Below are 24,338 nucleotides of genomic sequence, written 5' to 3'. Positions count from 1 at the left end.
TCCTTTAAGGTTTTCCCTTTCTGTAGCCATGAACTTGCATCTTTCCCTAGCTTTTCTTGTGATGTTAGTCTGTTATGATCCCAGCTTATGTTATTACTGGACAAGTCAGATCCTAGACTGAAATCTGGCTTGATAGATCTTTTTTTCTTTTGGACTTAATGAGGTGGTCTCTCAAGGAAACATTAGCATGCAATATTGCAGATTTGAGTTTAATAATAAAACAGAAATATAATACATCAAAAAAGATGAAATAAAACAAACCAAACTCTTTACAAATATTATAAAAGTTTTAGAAACACACACCTATAAGGCTGTCTATCTCAAATAATTTTTAAAGAAATTACCATGACTACAGAAATACTTATGTGAACCATTAAACCCTTTCAGAAACACAGATAACCATATGTTACTAAGTTAAACATCAAAAATACCACACTCTAAAATGAATGATGCTAAAATATATATAAATCAGAACAATACATCACAGGCATCTTCTAATTGCAATTTTACTCAAGAATAGGAGAGTGCAGCTGCAAGTTAACAGGTAAGGGGCCTCAGAAGACAGGAGGCAGGAGCCTTAGTCTTTGTAATTGTCCAAAATGATTTGAGTTCTTTCAGCTTATCTAAATGAGAGTCAGGACGCAGGTTGAATGAGCCAACTGACATTACGGAATAGGAACCATTCAAGGGAGGGGTTGTAAGAAGGAATGTGGTGGTAGTAAGGGACAGAATAGTGAGAGGAATTCATACTGTTCCTAGCAGTAAAAGGCATAAATCCAGAAACCTTAATTGCTTGTCTGATGTCAGGGTTCAGGATATCTGCTCAAGGCTGGAGATGATTCTGCAGTGGGAGGGGGACAATTCAGCTGTGATGGTCCATGTAGGTACCAATGGCATAGGCAGTACAATGAAGGAATTTCCATATTGTAAATATGAGGATTTTAGGCTCCAAATTAAGAAGCAGAACCTCAAAGATCATAATCCTTTGATTATTACCTAAACCAAAGGACATTGAAAATAGAGAGATGAATGTGTAAGTCAAAGACTGGTGTTGGAGAAGAGGTTTCCAGTTTGAGGGGCACTTGGCACGTATAATGAGGAAATTGTGATCTGTACCAATGGGATGGCCTCCATTGGAATGAAGATCAAATGTTTTTTTTCAACATCCAGAGCCGTTTTTTAGGTTGTTTCAACTTCAAGCAGGTTCAAAGGAACTTTAGAATGAAGCCTCAACCATTCCAGTTCTGACAGCAGTAAACCTGTTTGAGTTATAGAGTTATACAGAATGGAAACAGACCCTTCAGTCCAACCTATCCATGCTGACCATAATCTAAACTAAATTAGTCCCACCTGCCTGCATTTAGCCTATATCTCTCAAAACATTTCTTATCCGTGTATTTATCTAAATGTCTTTTAAATGTTGTAATTGTACTTGTATCCACCATTTCCTCTGGAAGTTCATTCCATATATGAACCACTCTCAGTGTTAAAAGAATTGCCTTTTATGTCTTATTAAAATATTTCTCCTCTCACCTTAAAAATGCCCCTGGGTCATGAAATCCCCCACCCTAAGGAAAAGACACATGCCATTAACTTTATAAACCTCAATAAAGTCACCCCTCAACCTTCTACAATGCAGGGAAAAAAAGTCCCAACCTAGCCAGCCCCTCCTTATACTCAAACTCTCCCAGCAATGTCTTGGTAAATCTCTTCTGAATCCTCTCCAGCTTTGCACAACAGGGTGACTAGAATTGGATGCAGTTCCAGACGATGCCTCACCAATGTCCTGTAGAACCTGAACATAAGGTCTGAGCAATGAAGGCAAGTGTGCTAAACACTTTCTTAACCACCCTATCTATATGTGGTATAAACTTTACAGAATTATATTCCTGAACCTGTAGGTATCTCAGTGCTACAACATTACTGGAATCTACAACTGGTACATACATCCAAGTTAAACTTTCAACTTATGTTACCACATCAGTCATTCTCCTGTTCTTTAGATCATATTCCTTGAAACCCATTTTCCACAGCATCTATAACATACTGCACTTCACAACCACAGCCTTAGAATCAATAGCTCGACAGTTTGTCACTAAAGATTTTTCTCTTTTGTGGTATTCATAACCCCCAAATTAAATAATTTTATAACTTATGAATGGCAAAGTAATGAACATGCATCCAGAACTGCTAAATCTTTAGGTATTTTATGAACTATCTTAATTTCTGTCTTTCTTAATAACATACCCTAGATATCACAATTTGTGGGCAGAATTTAATACCCTTCTCTTGCTGGGTATGGTGGTTGAGGGGCACCAGTTGAGAATGGAGGACAGTGACTGAGTGCCTCACTGCCTTTTGACTCTACCCTGATAAGTCCATGACAAGAAAGCCTGTTGATGGTTGACTGCCCCACCAATAAATGCCTTTAAGTTGTCAATTAATATTTACTCATGAGCTGCCTCTTGCTTCTCCTTGTACTCACTCACCACAAAACCTGAAAAGAATCTCTGTTTGGATGCATGAGGATATCCAGAGAGTGGTGGTAGGGGAGAAGTGGGAGAAGTGTGTGAGAGGGATAGTAGTGTGGGGAGAGGGCGAGACGTGCAAAGGCATTCAATGTCTGTTCAAGGGGCCTGGCATTGGGAAGGGCATCCAGTGAGGCCCAACCCTGCCTTTGCTGTTGATCCCCTTCCCTCTTCGAGAACCTATTAGGAGTACTAAGTGTGTACTTAATTGCCTATCACCTCCCTTGTCATGGATTGCAGCAGTTCAAAAGGCAGCTCACCACCACTTTCTCAAGGCCAATTAGGAATGGACCATAAATACTAGCTTAGCCAGTGACACTCAGATGCAGTGAACAAATGGAAAAAAAACCTGCCATCACTTATATGTCCATGGATCCATTCGCTATTATAGTGCTTTGGCTGGGTGTAGTACTGGCAGCACCCACCACCTCCCCAGTGGCATTGCTGAGTTGCAGCTCTCACTGAATACAATACTGGAATAAATAACCCAATAATATTTATCACATTAATCCATAACCCTTTCCTCTAATAACTTATCAATGAACCATCTGAGTTGAAACACCAAGATTATGGCTAGGAGTAAATGATGTCCACTTGGTTTGCTGAACTGAGTTGTGTTTACCAGTTCCTCTTAATTATTAACATTGATGCTGTCAGCCTCCCATTGGGTGCAGGACAGGTTGTTGAGTGAATGAATTATTTTTTCTTTGCTGATTATCAAATAAATCCTAGAATGACATCACAAATTAATATTTGTTTCTCTATGTTAGAATCACAGTCAATAACATTAAAACATTTAATAAACGATTAACCTGCAAAAGAAATAACAGATAACAAAAGCATTTCAATTAGCTTCAATTCAGCGGTAACCGATTGTAATTCTTCATTAATGATACAGATCTCAAACTGAGATTGATGTAAATCCATGAGATTAAATTAGGATTAAACTTGCTAGTTAATTGACAAATTAAAGCATTCAACAAACTGTTGAATAGCATAAAGCCTATAGTCAAACTGATTGCCATGTCTTCCATCTGGTATTAATTTACTAAGACATCAAAGTGAGCAACAAGTGTCTATTCCTCACTTGCTCTTGGGTAAATCTGCTTCTGGACCAGCAGTTCATTGTTTAGTTTTCCTCGAATTCAGAGAAAATTTAGAATTATGAATGGCACACTTATCTCTGCAGGTATGTGACTAATGTAGGCAGATGATCTTCATGTCTGTAGCCACTTTTTCCCTTTTCGGAAGAACATTTTTCAGTCATATCGGCCCTTCAACTTTAAGTATTACCTTAACAGAACCAACATTAAACTAAAGAATGAGAACTGAGACTTCATTTTGGAGACATGTCTAAGACGATTCTTACAATTTTTCAGCAGTGTTATATTGTAACACTTTTTGATTCGTGGCTGAATCTTAATTTCTCCAACAATGTACTTACTATATATCTTTAAGGAAGCAGTCATGAAAAAATTCTGAATTTAATAAATATTTAAATTTAAGATAACTGCAATCATCTCATTTTATGAAATATAAATGAATCATTATAGAAAATCTTCACAAGTACCATGTTGGTTATAAATTGAAAACGATTAAGGATTAATCAAGACAGTAAATCAATTTCTGAAAACCAAGGAAAATGACAATTTTATTAATTGGGTGAACCACGGTTTTCAATAATACATATTTATCGCTAATAATCATAGCCACTTACTTGAACTAGCCTGTGCACTTTACCTCTCTCCTCTCATGGTGCCAGTCACAGTCAAGAGTACATATGGGAGGTTTTTGGTGTTCCTAAGTCTCTACCTTCTTCAAATTCTATGTCCCTTAGCTTCAATGCCTGGAATAATTCATCCTCTGAGCAATTCCAATTGCACTTTCAACAACCAATTGTTCAGACTTCAGCTTTCCATTTTTTTATTATGTCAATCTGCTCAACTCTCACCCACTTTGTTTATTTCTTATGATATGACTCCGATCTTTGCTTTGTCCAAATGGAAGAGATGGTTATATCTGGGTCCATCCATTACCAGATCTGCTTGGATCATATCCATGATTACAGAATGTCACCTTCCTTGGCTATCTCTGACCATTACTCTAGGGCCATTCTGGAGAACAAACAGAAATACAGAAAGTCAACTATTTGATACATCTGTAGAAAGTAAATTGGCTTATTGTACACATCGATTTCAGGTCCTTTACATCAGAAGACATAATTCCCTTACCACTCAATTTCAATTGGCAGATACAGCTCTTTTCAATCAGGAGCACTTAGCTGTGTCAGTGTTTTCATTGTGTATCGTCTCAGAGCAGATATGTGATATACTTGTAAGAGACATGCTTACGATGTCATCATGAAAAGAGCAATCGGATGACCAACTAAACATGTAAATATGTGAGAACAGATCTCTCAATCTAAATAACAAGGAGACAAGTTACATTTTTCTACTTAAAGTTCAGGACTTCTCAAGCTTAAAGCCCTGAATTTCTGTAATAAAAAACTAAAGTGAAGATTCAATCTGCTTCCTGACATAAAAGTTAAGGTACAGAGGTTAAAATACTTCATACTAATTTAAAAGTAAAATCAATGGTCAAAAGGCTCCTTCCAGGTTTAAAACTAACACTGAGGGTCAAAGAAGATTGTCAGTTTAAGTACACAGCTCTATTGTTCTAAGTAAAAGGGGTTTTAAGTACCAAAAACAAACCCAAAGTGGAATACCTGTGTGCAGTTGTCAGCTAGTGCTGCCTCTTCATTACCTTCAATTGGGTGTCAAAATTGGTATGACATCATCACTCCTTATTTGGTGCAACTTTCCCCCCCCCCCCCTCCATATACACACACACACATACACACACACACACACAGGCTGAAACCAGCTACTCCAGTCTTTCATCTCTTAGAGGTACACACAGCAAGACTTTATAAAGAGACCACAGCCACAAAAAAAGTAAAAGAGAAGTTAGAAAAATTAAACAAGTGGACCCTTTTTGCTGTAAGAAAGATGCTGTTAAACTTGAAAGAGTGCAGAAATGATTTACAAGGATATTGCCAGGATTAGAGGTTTGAGCAATAGGGAGACGTTGAATGGGCTGGAGCTATTTTCCCTGAAGGCTGAGGGGTGACCTGATAGAGGTTTATAAAATTATAAGAGACATGGATAGGGTGAATAGCTAAAGTCTTTTTCTGAGGGTAGGGGAGTCCAAAACTAGAGGGCACGGGTTTAAGGTAAGAGGGTAAAGGTCTAAAAGGACCTAAGGGGCAACCTTTTCACCACAGGGTGGTGTGTGTATGGAACGAGCCGCCAGTGGAAGTGGTGGAGGCTGATACAATTACAACATTTAAAAGGCATGTGGATGGATATATGAATAAGAAGGGTTGAGAGGGATATGGGCCAAATAGTGGAAATTGGTACTAGATTAATTTGGGATATCTGATTGGCATGAATGAGTTGGACTTAAGGGTCTGTTTCCATGCTGTACAACTCTATGACACTATGGCCAATGAATTAGGTAAAAGAAAGTAACAAATAAATCCTGCATTCTACTTCAATTTAAAAAAAGGGTTCAGACTGTCAACAAAAAATGAAGCGCTAGCACTTTAACTGTGCATTAGGTAACAAGTGATAACTTCATTGAAATCCAGGTATATGAGAAACATATTCTGCTTTATAGGTTAAGCCATGAATAATCCTGAGAGGAGATCTCTTCAAATATTACGTGCTATCAGCACAGAATAAATGCATCGGTCTTTCTGAGGATGATAAAAGAAATCTAGAGAAGATCTAGAGAATGTGTGAGAATCAGTTCAAGATATGAATGTCTACTTAACAAACTTCAATTCACTTCTTACAGATAGAAACCCAAGAGTCTATTAATGACTGTGTTGCCAGATGCTGGAGCAAAGGGCATAAATGTGATTTCTCTGAAGAAGAACTTGCAGAGTGGCTGATCGAGTTGGTAATCCCTTCTACTCTGATCAAAGCTTCCTAGAAAGTACTTCTTGACAAGAAAAAAGCCATACTATTGATGTCTTATTGGAAGATGCACCCCCCTCATGTGGCCATAGTGACAGACCAACATCCTAGATACCTGTACTAGGATACTTGCAGACAATAGTATTGTGACAGTCAGCAAAATGCATCAAACCATCAAGATCTCTTATAGATCCTGATGAAAGGCTTATGTCTTAAACGTCAATCCTCATGCTCCTCAGATGCTACCTGACCTGCTGTGCTATTCCAGCACCATAGTCTCGACTCTGATCTCCAGTATCTGCAGTCCTCACTTTATTTCTCTTATAGATACAAGTTGTTGTATCTACCTAAACGTTGTCCAGCACTTTCTCTTATTAGCAAATCTCATGGCACCAAAGGACATTAGGCACGCATGTGTAGAATGTTTGATTTCAAAAACCAAGCCAAATCCCAGAACAAGACACAAGTGGCCAACAAGGAAGTACAATTCTACAATGAACATTTGTCTAAATTTACATAAACCTATCAACAAAGTGAACAGACAACAGACCTAAAAGCATGCTGTTGAACAGTGGGAAGATATTCTTCCTGTGAGTGACAAGGAGTCTATTTATAGCATGCATTAACATTTCATTAATAAATTAATCTCGCATCATTTATATGAAGTTTTCCATTCATTCATCTGCCAGATAGAAACTAGAAGATGACAATTCTTGACATGAAAATCAGAGTGGTAGCTCCAACTTGCCATTTGATCCTCTGGCTCTTCTTCTTAGACACCTTGCAGAAACATTTCAGGGCACACTCCATAGACAGTCACCCACAACCTGGTCTATTGCACATTGGCATTTGACATATACCAGAACCATTCTCATGACATATCTCCAATCCGCCTACAATGTGGTTCTGTGTTTCAATGCTGCACTTTGGAGTTCACTGCCACCTTTCATTGCAATTCTGCTATAAGATCACTTTGAACACAGGACAAACACACAATTCATTGATTCGACCAGATTGCATCTCAGGGCTCCTTGCTTGCTCTCTTAGTGCACACTCACTTTGCACCTACTTGAATGCTCTTAGCATTTCTGACTTCCGTGCCTTGCTTTGTCTTTTGCTCCCTCAGAAAGAGCTTAAACTCTCACAGTATTTCTGTCTTGATTTGCCTTTTAGCACAAAGGTAAGCAGCTTGTCAAAGTTGTTAGGAGTGAACATGTTGTTGTTCAGCAGTATACTATGCCTGTCTTACACTTACACCATATGCCAGCAGCGTATGCAGCAAACACACTGCATGTACTTCACCCAAATGGCCATGTCTCAAAGTCTAACGGAAATAGTTCTCTGTCTAGTCAAGAGATACTTTCAGTCAAGGACAGACTTCATTATCAGTCCAGAGGCTTGGGAACATTCAGTTAGCTATTTGAGGCAGTCAGTTGACTGCTAAGTGTCAGAATTTTGATTTGATTTGATTCACTGTTGTCACGTGTATGGAAGTACAGTGAAAAATGTTGTTTTCATATGATGCACATATGAAGTGCATCAGGTAGCATTACTGTGTACAAAATACAATGTTACAGTGACATAGAAGATACAGAGAGAAATCAACATGAACATTTAAGAGGTCCGTTCAAAGGCTCTTAGAGAGTAAGGAGCCACCTGCTGGGTCTTTCTGTCTGTGGGCTGTTTTCCCTTGGAATGAGACAAAGGCAGGGACTGAGGGAGACAAACAGCTGTTACTGCTGGTTTGGGTGGCTGAAAGGTGATGAGAATTCCCAAGTGACTGAGTAGGCCATGCAGAGGTTATACAGCATTATTGGTATGAGGGGATTTGTGGGGGCGAGCAAGTGAAGAAAGATGTTGGATGCAATATTGAGGGAGCAGTAGAGCATAAACCTTGGTGGGAGGTAGGTGCAGCAAAAGAGATAGTGAGTGTGAGGTAACAGAAAGGAGATAATGGCACTTATCTTTGAAAAACAGTGTAAGTTATTGTCCTTCTCCCTGCATTGTTGGGCATTCCTCCAGACCATGGAAACAGCACTGAGTGGAGATGTCATACAAGGCTAGCAAGGTTCAGAGTAATGGTGTCCTTTGCTTGTCTTGAGGAAAGACGGCATCCCTCCTTTGAAACACCATGTCCATCCAGGCCTCCTTTGTAATAAAGGGTTCCTATTATCCTCAGCCCAACATGTCAGGAGCAATTGATAGGAAGCATACATGGTAGGTCTGGAATGACAGTGTAGTGCACCTTAGAGAGGTTCCAGCAATGGCAAGTGCTCCAACCTGTGATGGAGGTGAGGATATAATGAGCATTGCACCATAGGACATGGTGCACAGATAATGAGGAAGGTTTGGGAACCTAGAACAAGGAAACTCACTCAGCCACATGGAGAGAAACCCTTCATTAAACTCACCAATATAGTTGATTTCCAGTAAAATTCAGCCTTCTGTGCCTAATGCCATTTGATCTTCGTGACATCCTCATATCATACTCTGAAGAAATCACACAGTTAGTACTTATTACATTTTGGAAAGGAATGGGAGGGAGATAATAGGTGTAGTGTTGCTAATGGCCTTCAAGGCATATTCAGCTATTGATAGAAAAGCTTAAAAATGTGATGAACTCATCCTGACTCATGTATATAGACTTATGTGGCTAAATGAAACTTTTGCGCAATACTGTCTGGACTAGTGGAAAACAAGGTTAACAAGTTTATGCACAATAGATGGAGAACCAGAACAGTCCCAAATTTCAAGATTTCTGGCCCCTACTGGCAAAAGCAAGGTTACCAGCAGTAATTTCTACATTTAGGTTTCCTTGTCAACCTGAGCAATGTTTATAAAGCATTGATGAGCTGCCACAAGATGGTGTACTGACTGCATTATTAATTATTTTAATGGAAGCAGTCGAAATATATTTTAGATTGTTTCTGAACCATTGCAATCATGGAACATTATGTTTTATTTATTTTTCTTCCAGATTCTTCCCAATTTTGTTTCTATTTGAAATTTCCAATTTTTTTTTGCTTTTCATGACTGAAGAATTAAAAAAAACTTGATTTTATAGGACCCTTCACAAGCACAAAACCTTAAAATGTACTTTACAGGTAAAGAAGGACTTTTGAAGTGTCAAAAATGTAGCAGCCAATTAATGCACAGCACGTTTCCAAAAACAGCAAGTTGATAAAAATATAACTTAGTAACATGGGAGGTGCAGGCTAGGTGGATTAACATGGTAAATGCAAGGTTATGGAAATAGGGGTTTGGGTGGGATGCAGTTTGGATGGTTGATGCAGATTCGATGGATTGAATTGCCTCCTTCCAGTGTAAGGATTTTATTTTATTCAAAGACTCTGCTTCTGCAGTGTCAATCTCCTGCTGTATTTGTGCTGCATTCTTCAGAATAATTTCCCCTATGTCAAAGGTCCATAGGGGAAAACTTCCATCAACTTCCTTGCTTGAGTCTTCCATGTCCCACAGTATGGGAAGAGTATGATAAACCATGGTTTGTGAGTGATGAGAATGCTGATTGCTTACACTACTTAATGACCTGTTCTGTTTCTTATATTTTTCACACAGGTTCATTGGAAGCTTGATCAATGAATTTAGCCACAGCAGAGTTCTTCATCACTGTTACTGCTGCACAACAAGGAGCGGTCACCAAGGGAAGATATTTAACTGGGGAAAAGGAAATTATGACGCTATCAGATAGGAGTTGGGAAGTACAGACTGGGAGCAATCGTTCCACAGAAAGGGCACAGCAGACGTGTGGAGACTGTTTAAGGAACAGTTGTTGCAAGTGATGCACAAACTTGTTCCTCTGAGACAGGTAGGTAAAAACAATGACTGCAGATGCTGGAAACCAGAGTCTAGATTAGAGTGGTGCTGGAAAAGCACAGCAGTTCAGGCAGCATCCGAGGAGCAGTAAAATCTCCTCGGATGCCTCTGAGACAGGTAAGAAGGGGTAAGATTAAGGAGCCTTGGATGACGAGAACAGAGGAGCTTCTTGTCAAAAGGAAGAAGGCAGTTTATGTAAGGTGGAGGAAGCAAGGATTTAGCACAACTTTAGAGGATTACATGCTTGCTAGAAAGGAGCTCAGAAATGGACTTAGGAGAGCCGGGGGGGGCATGAGAAAGGCTTGGCAGGAAGGATTAGGGAGAACCCAAAGGCATTCTACTCATAAGTGAAGAATAAGAGAATTATTTGGGAGAAGGTAGGGCTTATCAGGGATAGCATAGGGAACTTGTGTGTGGAGTCTGAGCAGATAGAGGAAGCCCTAAATGAGTTCTGTGCCTCAGTTTTCACTAAGGCAAAGGACCCTCTTGTGAATGAGAACTTTGAGGAGCTGGGATATGGGCTTGACCAGATCAAGACTGAGGAAGTTGATGTGTTGGAAATTTTGGTGAACATTAAGATTTATAAGTCCCCAGGGCCAGACAAGATTTATCCCAGGCTGCTCCAGGAAGTGAAAAAGGAGGTTGCTAAGCCGCTGGTGAAGATCTTTGCTTCGTCACTCTCCACAGGTGTCATACTGGAGGATTGGAAGGAGGCGAATGTTGTTCCTCTTTTCAAGAAAAGTAATAGGGAAATCCCTGACAATTACAGACCAGTCAGTCTTTCATCTGTGGTCAGCAAGGTTTTGGAAAGAATTCTGAGCGATAGGATTTATGATTATTTGGAAAAGCATAGCATGATTAAAGGCAGTCAGTATGGCTTTGTGAGGGATAGGTCGTGCCTAACTATTCTTATTGAGTTCTTCGAGGAGGTGACAAGACAGGTCAATGAAGGTTGGGCAGTAGATGTGGTGTATATGGACTTCAGCAAGGCATTTGATAAGGTTCCCAAAGGTAGGTTCATTCATAAAGTCAGGAGGTTGGGATACAGGGAGATTTGGCCATCTGGAATAAGAATGGGTTGGCTGACAGAAGGCAGAGAGTGGTTGTAGATGGAAAGTAATCTGCCTGGAGGTCAGCGTTGAGTGGTGTCTCGCAAGGCTTTGTTCTTGGGCCTCTGCTCTTTGTAGTTTTTATAAGTGACTTGGATGAGGAGATTGAGGGGTGGGTTAGTAAATTTGCAGACGACACAAAGGTTGAAGGTGCCGTTGATAGTATTGAGGACTATTGCAGCCTGCAGTGTGACATAGACAGATGCAGAGCTGAGCTGAGAAATGGCAGATGGAGTTCAACCTAGATAAATGCGAAGTGATGCATTTTGGAAGGTCGAACTTGAATGCTGAACATAGGATTAAAGACAGGATTCTTGGCAGTGTGGAGGAACAGAGGGATCTTGGTGTTCAAGTACATCGATCCCTCAAAGTTGCTACCCAAGTGGATAGGGTTGTTAAGAAAGCATATGGTGTTTTGGCTTTTATTAACAAGGGGATCAAGTTTAAGAGCTGCGGGGTTTTGCTACAGCTGTAAAACTCCCTGGTGAGACCACACTTGGAATATTGTGTCCAGTTCTGGTCGCCCTATTATAGGAAAGATACAGAGGCTTTGGAGAGGGTGCAAAGAAGGTTTACCAGGATGCTGCCTGGACTGGAGGGCTTGTTTTATGAAAAGAGGTTGACTAAGCTTGGACTTTTCTCTCTGGAGAGAAGTAGGAAGAGAGGTGACCTGATCGAGGATACAAGGTAATGAGAGGCATGGATAGAGTCAATAGCCAGAAACGTTTTCCCAGGGCAGGATTGACGAGGATGAGGGGTCATAGTTTTAAGATATTAGCAGGAAGGTATAGAGGAGACGTCAGAGGTAGGTTCTTTATGGAGAGAGTCATGAATGCATGGAATGCGTTGCCAGCGGTGATGGTGGAAGCAGAGTCAGCAGGGACATTTAAGCGCTTGCTGGACATGCACATGGACAGCAGTGAACTGAGGGGTGCATAGGTAAGGTTACTCTATTTTACATAAGGATTAATCCTTGGCACAACATTGTTGGCTGAAGGGCCTGTTCTGTGCTGTACGTTTCTATGTTCTATGTTTTATGTAACAAAAAGTAGAGAAACTGAGGAATGACAGATGCACCAGCAAGACTAGAACCAGCAGCAATTTCCTGCAGATATAAACAGTCTCCACCTGAAGAAGTCACAGCTGAAGGCAGGACTTCCCCCCCCCCCCCAAAAAAGACCACAGGATGTACAGGAGTCCACTTTTCTCCAGATGAGCTAGGCACAGTTTTGCTGCAGACACCAGTCTTCCAGGGGACTGCCACTGAACTATCCCAACTGCTGGTTTGGGAGATGTCACACGAAGGAATGGGTGACCATCCCATCACAGTGGTTGCAAAGGTGATAGATGCACTAATTTTTTTATGCAACTAGCTGCTTCCAAATAGCCACTGTAGATGTATGTCAGACCTCATAAATCTCAACTTACAAATATATTAAGGCTATTATTGTTGCGTTTTGTGTGAGACCACTTTATTTCATTTCCCTATGATGTGGTCAGTGCTCCAGCCCGGGCAGTCAGCTTTCCTTAAGTAAAACAAATAACCTTACCTACGCACCCCTCAGTTCACTGCTGTCCATGTGCATGTCCAGCAAGCGCTTAAATGTCCTTACTGACTCTGCTTCCACCATCACCGCTGGCAACGCATTCCATGCATTCACAACTCTCTCCGTAAAGAACCTACTTCTCATGTCTCCTCTTTTCCTTCCAAACGGCACACCCATGGGATCTCCACTATCAGGATTCATAGCAAAGACGAGAACAAACACCCCTACCAACCATCAAACCAAAAATCTGGGTCCGCTACGTAGATGACACCTTTGTCATCACAAAATGAAACAAGATAGGAGAGACATTTAACATCATCAACAACACCCTCACAAACATAAAGTTCACCAAGGAGGAAGAAACCGACAACAAACTCGCATTCCTGGACGTCACAGTCGAAAGAACGGACAACTACAAACCTGCGTATACAGAAAACCGACAAACACTGACCAAATACTTAACTACACCATCCCAACACACACAAATGAAGCTGTGTCAGAACACTATTCCAATGAGCCACATCACACTGCAGCACAGACAAACTTCGGAAAGTAGAGGAGAACCACTTATACAACGTATTCAAGAAGAACGGATACTCAAAAAATACAGTCCACAGATCCCTCAAGAACAAACCACGACAAGCAGACCAAACACAGCCAGAACTCCTAACCACCTTACCAAACATCAAAGAAGTTTCAGAAATGACAGCCAGACTACTAAGACCCCTCGGAATCCTAGTAGCACACAAACCCACCAACACTCTCAAACAAAAACCAACAAATTTAAAAGACCCAGTACATTCCATGGACGAAACCAATGTCGTCTCCAAAATTCCATGCAAGGACTGCCAGAAACACTACATAGGAGAAACAGGAAGAAAGTTGGCCACCAGGATACACGAACACCAGCTAGCCACAAAAAGACATGACCCTCTCTCCCTCGTAGCCCTACACAAAAAACACCATTTCAACTGGGACATCCTGGGACAGGCTAAGCAAAGACATGTCAGAGAATTCCTAGAGGCCTGGCACTCCAACCACAACGCCATAAACTACACATAAACCTAGATATCATCTATCAACCCCTCAGAAAACGAACAGGAAATGACATCACCACAAACCCCAGGAAACCCATCCAGGACAAACATATAAATAGAAAGCAGGAGACAACAGCTTGGAGGTCGCCACTGATGATGTTACCTAGCCAGGTAATGAAACATCTGGATATCAAACCTACACCCCATACCTTCCTCCTTATATCTTAAAACTATGACCCCTCAAGCCCGTCAATCCTGCCCTGGGGAAAAGTCTCTGACTATTGACTCTATTCATACCTCTCTTAGCTGGCTTCTCCCAAGTGCAGGGTGCCACAGACTCAATACACAGTACATTTACAGTACCATACCATAATGCAGCTGGCTTTGACAGGAAAAGGTCCCATACCATTAATATTCAATTCATCTTTGACAATGGGTGGAACATCTTAAAAGTCTGTGTTAGGTACCCTGGGAATTGCCACGATGCCTAACATCCTTGAGAACTCTCAGGTTCCTATCTCACTTCAAGAGAAATGCAAGGATGTTTACTTGGAGAAAAGTGCTATCTTCTACAATGATGGCTAATGGCTGTTATGCAAATACCTTACTGATACTGACTGTAACTCCAATGCTGCCCATTCTTTAGTCAGGGCCGCAGTGTGCTGTGGTCCACACAATGAGATGGATGCAGTGATCATTCATTAACTGTAAATTTATTGCCATTCCTAAATCAAGCAACACCAGCCTGTTCCCAGAGGCAAATGAAGCTTCTGCTGTTTATGTGCTTTGTCTGTCACTGAGTAAAAATGAATGTTTTCAACCATTGAAGCCTTTACAGTATTTAATGGCCCCACATTGAACAATAAATTCAGCTTTGGAGCAAACTGGGGAAAGTGTAGTACTCCCTGAGGGTAAGGATGGGTAAGATGTGTAGCTTGTTTCTTAAATTGCAATTTATTTAGCAATTGTGCTCTTGTATTTGAAATGACATGTCAACCATGCCACCTGTATGCGCGGAGAAGCAATTTTTTTTTGGCTCCCCTCCCATCATGTGCACAGTGAAGGATATCTCCTTCCTGACAGTGCTTGATGCGGAGCATTGCCTGGGCTTTAAAAATGGTGCTACCAAGAGGAATTCCAGCAGACTCTAGCAGTGGGAAATCCTTTCACCTCTAACAAGAGGGGAGATAGGAAAAGCGGGCTGCCATAGAGACATGGTGCATGGGTAATGAGATAAGTTTCAGAAAATAGCATGACAAGTCACTTTAGGACTCATAGAGAGAAACCTTCATGAATCTTGTCAAGATTGATGTTTGGCTGATTCTTGGCAAAATTTAGCCCATTGTCATCCAAGGAAGAAAACATACATACAGATGAAGGGAGTGCATAAGAAACAAGTATTTGATGGAAGAATTTCTAATTTTAAAAAACATTTTGGTTCATATAGTCATGGATCAGGCCAGACCCCCTCAAAACATTTCAAGAAGATAGCCCTGATCCTAACTTTTCTAGTTGTTTTAAGCAGGTGTATAGTGGATATTCCAGGAGTGATGCAGCTGGCCCAATCACTTAGTTTTAAATAAAATAGAATTTATTTGCAAGATTACTTAATGAAACATAAACAAAAGAGAACAGAATATAGAACAACTGAACTATCAACTCTATCACAACTTATTATTGCTTTTCCAAATACTTGCAACATCCCTATAAACACTCCTTAGCAAAAAGGTAAATTTAAACACTGGTTCTGACAGGAGAGATGTCAGAGAGAGAGAGAGAGAGAGAGAGGATCAGCATGGAACTGTTTCTTCATCCAGCAGTCTCAAAAAACTGACCAGCAGCTCTGAACAGCTAGACTGCTAAAAACCCAAAACAAACCAGAGAACAGCTGAGCTGAGAAAACTGACTTCTCCCCTTTCATTTCACAAGTTTTTTTTTAAACTTAAAAGCTTCTTCAAGTAGATAAACCGAGACATCTCAGCAACCTTGCCTCATACAACACTTGATTAAAAAGCAAGGACAACAAAGCTTTGTTAATAGAGCAACATCATCATACCTCCCTCTTAAGAAGAAATGAACCATCAATATCCAAAGATGGCTTCTTTTTAAAACACCTTAATCTTACAACGTTAGTACACTACATAAGTCCAATTTAGGAATATAAGTTGTATGCCCAACTTGACACAGTCTTCCAAATGTGGAATTGAATATGCATCGATCTTTGTAACTGCATTGACTTTGTGATAGCCCATATATAACCATTGGGTACCATCTGGTTTTGGCAACATTATTATGGGTGAGCTCCAGTCACTGTAATTCAGTTTGGTTATGTCAACTTAGAGCATGCATTCAACCTCCTTTTTAACCTGTGCCGACTTTAGAGGGTTACACCTACAAGGATGTTGTTAATAGGAACAACATTTCCTATATCTACAACATGCGTAAGTAGGTTAGTGCTTCCCAGCTTACTTCCATATATCTCCCCATGTTATAGGAATAACTCTTTCAGGTCATTTTGATTTTCCTCTGGAAGGTAACTCAAGAATTTATCCCAATTTTTGACAACTTCCTAATTGTCCAATTTAATTTGAAGAATTCTAATTCAGAATCCTCTGAACTTGGTTCTTCACTATATGTTTTTGGAGATAAGTCTCTTGATTAAACTTAAAATATAAGCCATAGCTCTTAATTTAACCTGGTGCAGTGTTTTGTAGAGGAATAAGATGGTGTTATTTTCTGGATCTGTAGATTGTGAAGGAGCGAAAATGGCCTTTGCAGTGATATGTACTTCTTATCAGATGTGGGAGTTTAAAGAGAGTTTACGGGTTACTGCGGATTATATCTGCCATAAATGCTGTTGGATGCGAATCTTATCAGATCGAGTGGATTGGTTGGAGAGACAGATAGAAGCGATGGGGAGTTTGCAACAGCAACAGTATATGATGGATGGCAGTTATAGGAAGGGGGGAAAGTCTCAGATACAGTCACATAGATGGGTTAACTCCAGGAAGTGTAAGAGAGGTTGGAACCAAGGGCAGGAGTCTTTTGTGGATATACCCATTTCAAACAGGTATGCTGTTTTGGAAAATGTAGGGGGTGATGGATTCTCAGGGGAACGTAGCAGCCAAGTTTCTGATATTGAGACTGGCTCTAATGCAACGAGGGGTACGTCGGTTTCCAAGAGACCAACTGTGTTAGGGGATTCTGTAGTCCGAAGTACAGACAGACGTTTCTGTGGCCAGCAACGAAAAAGCAGAATGGTGTGTTGTTTCCTGGTGCCAGGATCAAGGATGTCTCAGAGAGGGTGCAGAATGTTCTCAAGGGGAGAGGGGCCAGCAAGAGGTCATTGGGAGGGTAAAGGTTGAGATTCTGAAGGGAAATTACAGACAGTTCGGCAGAAATTTAAAAAGGAGATCCTCAGGGGTAGTAATATCTGGATTACTCCCAGTGCTACGAGCTAGTGAGGGCAGGAATAGGAGGATAGAGCAGATGAATGCATGGCTGAGGAGCTGGTGGATGTGAGAAGGATTCACACTTTTGGATCATCGGAATCTCTTTTGGGGTAGAAGTGACCTGTACAAGAAGGATGGATTGCACCTAAATTGGAAGGGGACAAATATACTGGCAGAGAATTTTGCTGGAACTGCTTGGGAGGATTTAAACTAGTAAGGTGGAGGGGGTGGGCCCCAGGGAGATAGTGAGGAAAAGAGATCAATCTGAGACTGGTACAGTTGAGAACAGAAGTGAATCAAACAGTCAGGGCAGGCAGGGACAAGGTAGGACTAATAAATTTAACTGCATTTATTTCAATGCAAGGGGCCTAACAGGGAAGGCAGATGAACTCAGGGTATGGTTAGGAACATGGGACTGGGATATCATAGCAATTACGGAAACATGGCTCAGGGTTGGGCAGGACTGGCAGCTTAATGTTCCAGGATACAAATGCTACAGGAAGGATAGAATGGGAGGCAAGATAGGAGGGGGAGTGGCATTTTTGATAAGGGATAGCATTACAGCTGTGCTGAAGGAGGATATTCCCGGAAATACATCCAGGGATGTTGTTTGGGTGGAACTGAGAAATAAGAAAGGGATGATCACCTTATTGGGATTGTATTATAGACCCCCAATAGTCATAGGGAAATTGAGAAACAAACTTGTAAGGAGATCTCAGCCATCTCTAAGAATAATACGGTAGTTGGGGATTTTAACTTTCCAAATGTTGACTGGGACTGCCATAGTGTTAAAGGTTTAGATGGAGAGGAATTTCTTAAGTGCATACAAGACAATTTTCTGATTCAGTATGTGGATGTACCTGCTAGAGAAGGTGCAAAACTTGACCTACTCTTGGGAAATAAGGCAGGGGCAGGTGACTGAGGTGTCAGTGGGGGAGCACTTTGGGACCAGCGACCATAATTCTATTTGTTTTAAAATAGTGATGGAAAAGGATAGACTAGGTCTAAAAGTTGAAGTTCTGAATTGGAGAAAGGCCAATTTTGACGGTTTTAGGCAAGAACTTTTGGAAGCTGATTGGAGGCAGATGTTCGCGGGTAAAGGGACGGCTGGAAAATGGGAAGCCTTCAGAAATGAGATAACGAGAATTCAGAAAAAGTATATTCCTGTCAGGGTGAAAGGGAAGGCTGGTAGGTATAGGGAATGCTGGATGACTAAAGAAATTGAGGATTTGGTTAAGAAAAAGAAGGAAGCATATTTGATTACTTACACTGTGGAAACAGGCCCTTCGGACCAACAAGTCCACCCAGACCCATTCCCCTACACCTACGGGCAATTTAGCATGGCCAATTTGTGCAACCTGCACATTTTTGGACTGTGGGAGGAAACCGGAGCACACCCACACAAACACAGGGAGAACGTGTAGACTCCACACAGACAGTTGCCTGACGTGGGAATTGAACCCAGGTCTCTGGCGCAGCGAGGCAGCAGTGCTAACCACTGTGCCACCATGCAGCCCTTATGTAATGTATAGACAGGATAGATTGAATGAATCCTTAGAAGAGTATAAAGGAAATAGGAGTATACTTAAGAGGGAAATCAGGAGGGCAAAAAGAGGACATGAGATAGCTTTGGCAAATAGAATTAAGGAGAACCAAAGGGTTTTTACAAATGCATTAAGGGCAAAAGGGTAACTAGGGAGAGAATAGGCCTCTCAAAGATCAGCAAGGTGGCCTTTGTGTGGAGCCGCAGAAAATGGGAGAGATACTAAATGAGTATTTTGCATCAGTATTTACTGTAGAAAGGGATATGGAAGATATAGACTGTAGGGGAATAGATGGTGACATCTTGCAAAATGTCCAGATTACAGAGAAGGAAGTGCTGGGTGTCTTGAATTGGGTAAAGGTGGATAACTCCCCAGGACCTGATCAGGTGTACCCTAGAACTTTGTGGGAAGCTAGAAAAGTGATTACTGGGCCTCTTGCTGAGATATTTGTATCATCGATAGTCACAGGTGACTTCCCGGAAGACTGGAGGTTGGCAAACATGGTGCCACTGTTTAAGAAGGGCAGTAAAGACAAGCCAGGGAACTATAGACCAGTGAGCCTGACCTTGGTGGTGGGCAAGTTGTTGGAGGGAATCCTGACGGACAGGATGTACATGTTTTTTGAAAAGGCAAGGACTGATTCGGGATAGTCAACATGGCTTTGTGCGTGGGAAATCATGTCTCTCAAACTTGATTGAGCTTTTTGAAGAAGTAACAAGGAAGATTGATGAGGGCAGAGCAGTATCTGTGATCAATATGGACATCAGTAAGGCGTTCGACAAGGTTCCCCATGGGAGACTGATTAGCAAGATTAGATCTCATGGAATACAGGCAGAACTAGCCATTTGGATACAGAACTGGCTCAAAGGTAGAAGACAGAGGGTGGTGGTGGAGGGTTGTTTTTCAGACTGGAGGCCTGTGACCAGTGGAGTGCCACAAGGATTGGTGCTGAGTCCTCTACTTTTTGTCATTTACATAAATTATTTGAATGCGAGAATATGATGCACAGTTAGTAAGTTTGCAGATGACACCACAATTGGAGGTGTAGTGGACAGCGAAGAGGGTTACCTCCGATTAAAACAGGATCTAGACCAGATGGACCAATGAGCTGAGAAGTGGCAGATGGCGTTTAATTCAGATAAATGCAAGGTGCTGCATTTTGGGAAAGCAAATCTTAGCAGGACTTATACACTTAATGGTAAAGTCCTAGGGAGTGTTGCTGAACAAAGAGACCTTGGAGTGCAGGTTCATAGCTCCTTGAAAGTGGAGTCGCAGGTAGATAGGATAGTGAAGAAGGCGTTTGGTATGCTTTACTTTATGGGCCAGAGTATTGAGTACAGGAATTGGGAGGTCATGTTGCAGCTGTACAGGTCATTGGTTAGGCCACTGTTGGAATATTGCGTACAATTCTGGTCTCCTTCCTATTGGAAAGATGTTGCAAAACTTGAAAGGGTTCAGAAAAGGTTTACAAGGATGTTGCCAAGATTGGAGGATTTGAGCTATAGGAAGAGGCTGAACAGGCTGGGGCTGTTTTCCCTGGAGCGTTAGAGGCTGAGGGATGACCTTATAGAGGTCAAAATTTACAAAATTATGAGGGGCATGGATAGGATAAATAGACAAAGTCTTTTCCCTGGGATCAGGGAGTCCAGAACTAGAGGGCATAGGTTTAGGGTGAGAGGGGAAAGATGTAAAAGAGACCTACGAGGCAACTTTTTCACACAGTGGGTGGTACGTGTATGGAATGAGCTGCTAGAGGATGTGGTGGAGACTGGTACAATTGCAACATTTAAGAGGCATTTGGATGGATATATGAATAGGAAGGGTTTGGAGGGATATGGGACGGGTGCTGGCAGGTGGGACTAGATTGGGTTGGGATGTCTGATCGGCGTGGACACGTTGGACCAAAGGGTCTGTTTCCATGCTGTACATCTATATGACTCTATGATTCTGTTGTAACCAATAACCATAGTCTCCTTTTGCTTTCCGTTCCTATCAAAATATCTTTTGAGCATATTCACATGACACACTCTGTGAGATTTCTTTCTGTCTGGAGTCCACATCAAATAATTCACCTGACTCAACCTCCTTTCGACTTTAGAAGGTCCACTGAACCTTACTTTTTAAGGTTCACCTATCACTGGAAGTAATACTAACACTTTATCCCCGATAGCAAAATTGTGTGTTTTTGATTTGTTGTCTGCTTCCTGTTTCATTGTATGCTGTCTAGCCAGCTCCCGTGCTCTATTTAATTAGATTAGATTAGATTACTTACAGTGTGGAAACAGGCCCTTCGGCCCAACATGTCCACACCGCCCCGCCGAAGCGCAACCCACCCATACCCCTACATCTACCCCTTACCTAACACTACGGGCAATTTAGCATGGCCAATTCACCTGACCTGCACATCTTTGGAGTGTGGGAGGAAACCGGAGCACCCGGAGGAAACCCACGCAGACACGGGGAGAATGTGCAAACTCCACACAGTCAGTCGCCTGAGGCGGGAATTGAACCCGGGTCTCTGGCGCTGTGAGGCAGCAGTGCTAACCACTGAAACCTGACACATAGTCCAAATATGTGGTCTCTGAATTCTGACTTACCAATTTCTCCTTCACTTCATTCCCAAAAATTAATTAAATGGACTGAATTTAGTTGATCCATTTGGTGTATCTCTGATGGCAAAAAGTACAAACAGAATTCCTGTATTTCAATCATCTCGATAGTTTTTGACTATAAACACTTAACATGTTCTTTAATGTCTGTTGCCACCTTTCTAGCACTCCCTGCAATTCTGGATGATCTGCTGTAGAGTCATAGAGATGTACGGCATGGAAACAGACCCTTTGATCCAACCCGCCCATGCCGACCAGATATCTTAACCTAATCTAGTCCAATCTGCCAACACTTGGCTCATATCCCTCTAAACCCTTCCTATTCATACACCTATCCAGATGCCTTTTAAATGTTGTAATTGTACCAACCTCCACCACTTCCTCCGGCTGCTCATTCCATACACACATCACCCTCTGTATGAAAAGATTGCCCCTTAGGCCCCTTTTGTATCTTGCCCCTCTCACCACAAACCTATTCCCTTCAGTTCTGGGTTCCCCCACCTCAGGGAAAAGACCTTGTCTATTTATCCTATCCATGTCTCTTATGATTTGAACTGTTTTATTTCTAAGTTGCCCATAACTTCCTTGAATAATTTTGATATGAAGTTTGACCCTTGATCTGATTCTATCTCTGTGGTGTAGTCCATATCTATTGAAAAGTTTGAGTAGCTCCTCTACAATCCTTTTAGCTGTGATATTGCATAATGGAACGGCCTCTGGAAATGTAGTGGACACATCTATTAATGTTTACATTTACTGATTTCCACTTTTTGTTTTAGGTAGGGCACCTACGCAATCAATCAAGATTCTTGTAAAAGGTTCCTCAAATGCAGGAATCGGTATTAAAAGTACAGACTTTATTCCTGCCTGTGGTTTTCCAATTACTTGACATGTATGACATGTCTGGCAAAATTCAACTACGTCCTTGTGTAATCCAGGCTAGTAAAAATGTTTTTGGATTTTAGCTTGAGTTTTTCTTACCCCTAAGTGATCCCCCCCCCCCGCATTGGTAGGGCTCCCTGCAATACTCCTTTCTATAACCCACTGGTAATACGACTTGATGAGCATCTGTCCATCTCTCATCTACCTGAATATATGGTGGTCTCCATTTTCTCATTAAGACATCATTTTTAAGGTAGTAGCATTCAGCAATACGTCGAGATTCTCCCTCCCTGTATACCTTTTGATATAATTGCTTTAAATTTTCACCTTTATGCTGTAACTCAGTTAATTTCTCTGAACCAAAGATGTCTGTTTTGATGTCTATCTTCACCAGGTTTGTTACAACCATTTGATCAAACAGGGTCTCTGCTAATTCCACTTCAACTTTCTTATCTATACTCTTTGATCTCTCCTGTTTCAACTGGTGACTTTGTGACCTTGTTACCACACAGTCAGGAAAAATCCCAGGATATGCTTCTTTTTATCGTTCAATTGTCTGAGTTTCCACCAGCTTTTCAACCACAGTAGGCAGCACTCCTACATATGAACCAGTTATATCATTAGCATGGACAAATTGTATTCCTGGAGCTGAAAGTTTGACCAGTACTCTTACCACAACTTCTCCACTCTTCACTGAACATTCTAACCTCACTGTAATAATTGAGCACTTCTTGTCTCACCTTGAATTCCCCTTACCAGCACTTTTACTGGCAACAATCCTTCTGAGATACATATCTCCACATCTTTCAACATCAAAGATTGAGAGGATCCTGTATCTCTTAATATTGTAACCTCTACCAGCTGCTCCTGGCCTGTGCGAATAAACTTTACCTTCGCAGGTACATGGTTTAAGAAGATCTGACATTTCCTGCTTAATTAACCTCTAACCAGGTTGTACATTCTGGTACAACTTTTTAGTCTCCACTGTGCTTTCCGTTACCACTGCAACAAAATTCACGGCTCATCCTGATTTCCTACATCTGGCTTCCCAGTGCTTTTTCTAACTCACCAATACTGTGATTTCACATGGTCTACTTTATTGTAGTGAAAACACCAGAGCTTTTTAACTTTTCTTTCCCCTTCAAGGGTTTCCTTTTTACTCTGTGTTATCCTTATGATCTTCACTGAGATCTACCTTTCCCTTACTGCATGAGGATTTCTCTTTTCCCCGATTTCTATCCTTCACAGATTGAAACTGATATATAGACCAACTCATAATCATCAGCCATTTCAGCTGCTAATCTTGCTGTTTTAACTCTCTGCTCTTCCATAGGAGTTCTCGCTACCTCAGGAGGTGAATTTTTGAAATCCTTCAAAATAATCACCTCAGAGCGTCATAGGTTTGCTCTATTTTTAATGCCCTCATCCACCTATCAAAATTACTTTGTTTGATCCTTTCAAACTCGATGTATGTTTTACCAGGGTCCCTCCTTAGATCTCTAAAACATTGTCTGTAGGCTTCTGGCACAAGCTCATATGCACTTAAAAGGGCTTTCTTCACCTCCTCATATTCCCCAGAGACCTCTGATAGTGATGCAAATACATTACTAGTTCGACCTATAAGTTTTGTTTGGAGGAACAAAACCCACATGGTCACTGGCCACCTCATTTGTTTAGCCACCTTCTCAAATGAGATGAAAAATGCTTCTACATCTTTCTCCTCAAATTTAGGCAATGCTTGGATATATTTAAACAAATCCCCACCAGGCCTTTGGTTTCCATGGGTTTGCTCATCCTCACTCTTCCTCACTAAGCT

At 41.2% G+C, this 24,338-nt stretch overlaps 1 protein-coding gene across 5 annotated transcripts in view; it reads right to left on the bottom strand.

The window, feature by feature from the left end:
* Positions 1-24,338, bottom strand: part of LOC140484690 (very long chain fatty acid elongase 6-like) — a 156,346-nt gene that overhangs the window by 116,754 nt on the left and 15,254 nt on the right. For 3 of the 5 annotated variants that reach the window (XM_072583368.1, XM_072583367.1, XM_072583369.1), the window contains one exon: positions 4,246-4,642. The exons of 1 other annotated variant lie outside the window; for it this stretch is intronic. The gene's annotated coding sequence lies outside the window, so the exon portion shown is untranslated. The remainder of the gene's footprint in view (positions 1-4,245; positions 4,643-24,338) is intronic. One more of the 5 variants, XM_072583370.1, reaches the window with a different exon arrangement.

Source organism: Chiloscyllium punctatum, chromosome 13 (genome assembly GCF_047496795.1).
Source record: "Chiloscyllium punctatum isolate Juve2018m chromosome 13, sChiPun1.3, whole genome shotgun sequence".
Lineage (NCBI taxonomy): Eukaryota > Metazoa > Chordata > Chondrichthyes > Orectolobiformes > Hemiscylliidae > Chiloscyllium > Chiloscyllium punctatum.
This window is presented reverse-complemented; position numbering and strand designations above follow the sequence as displayed.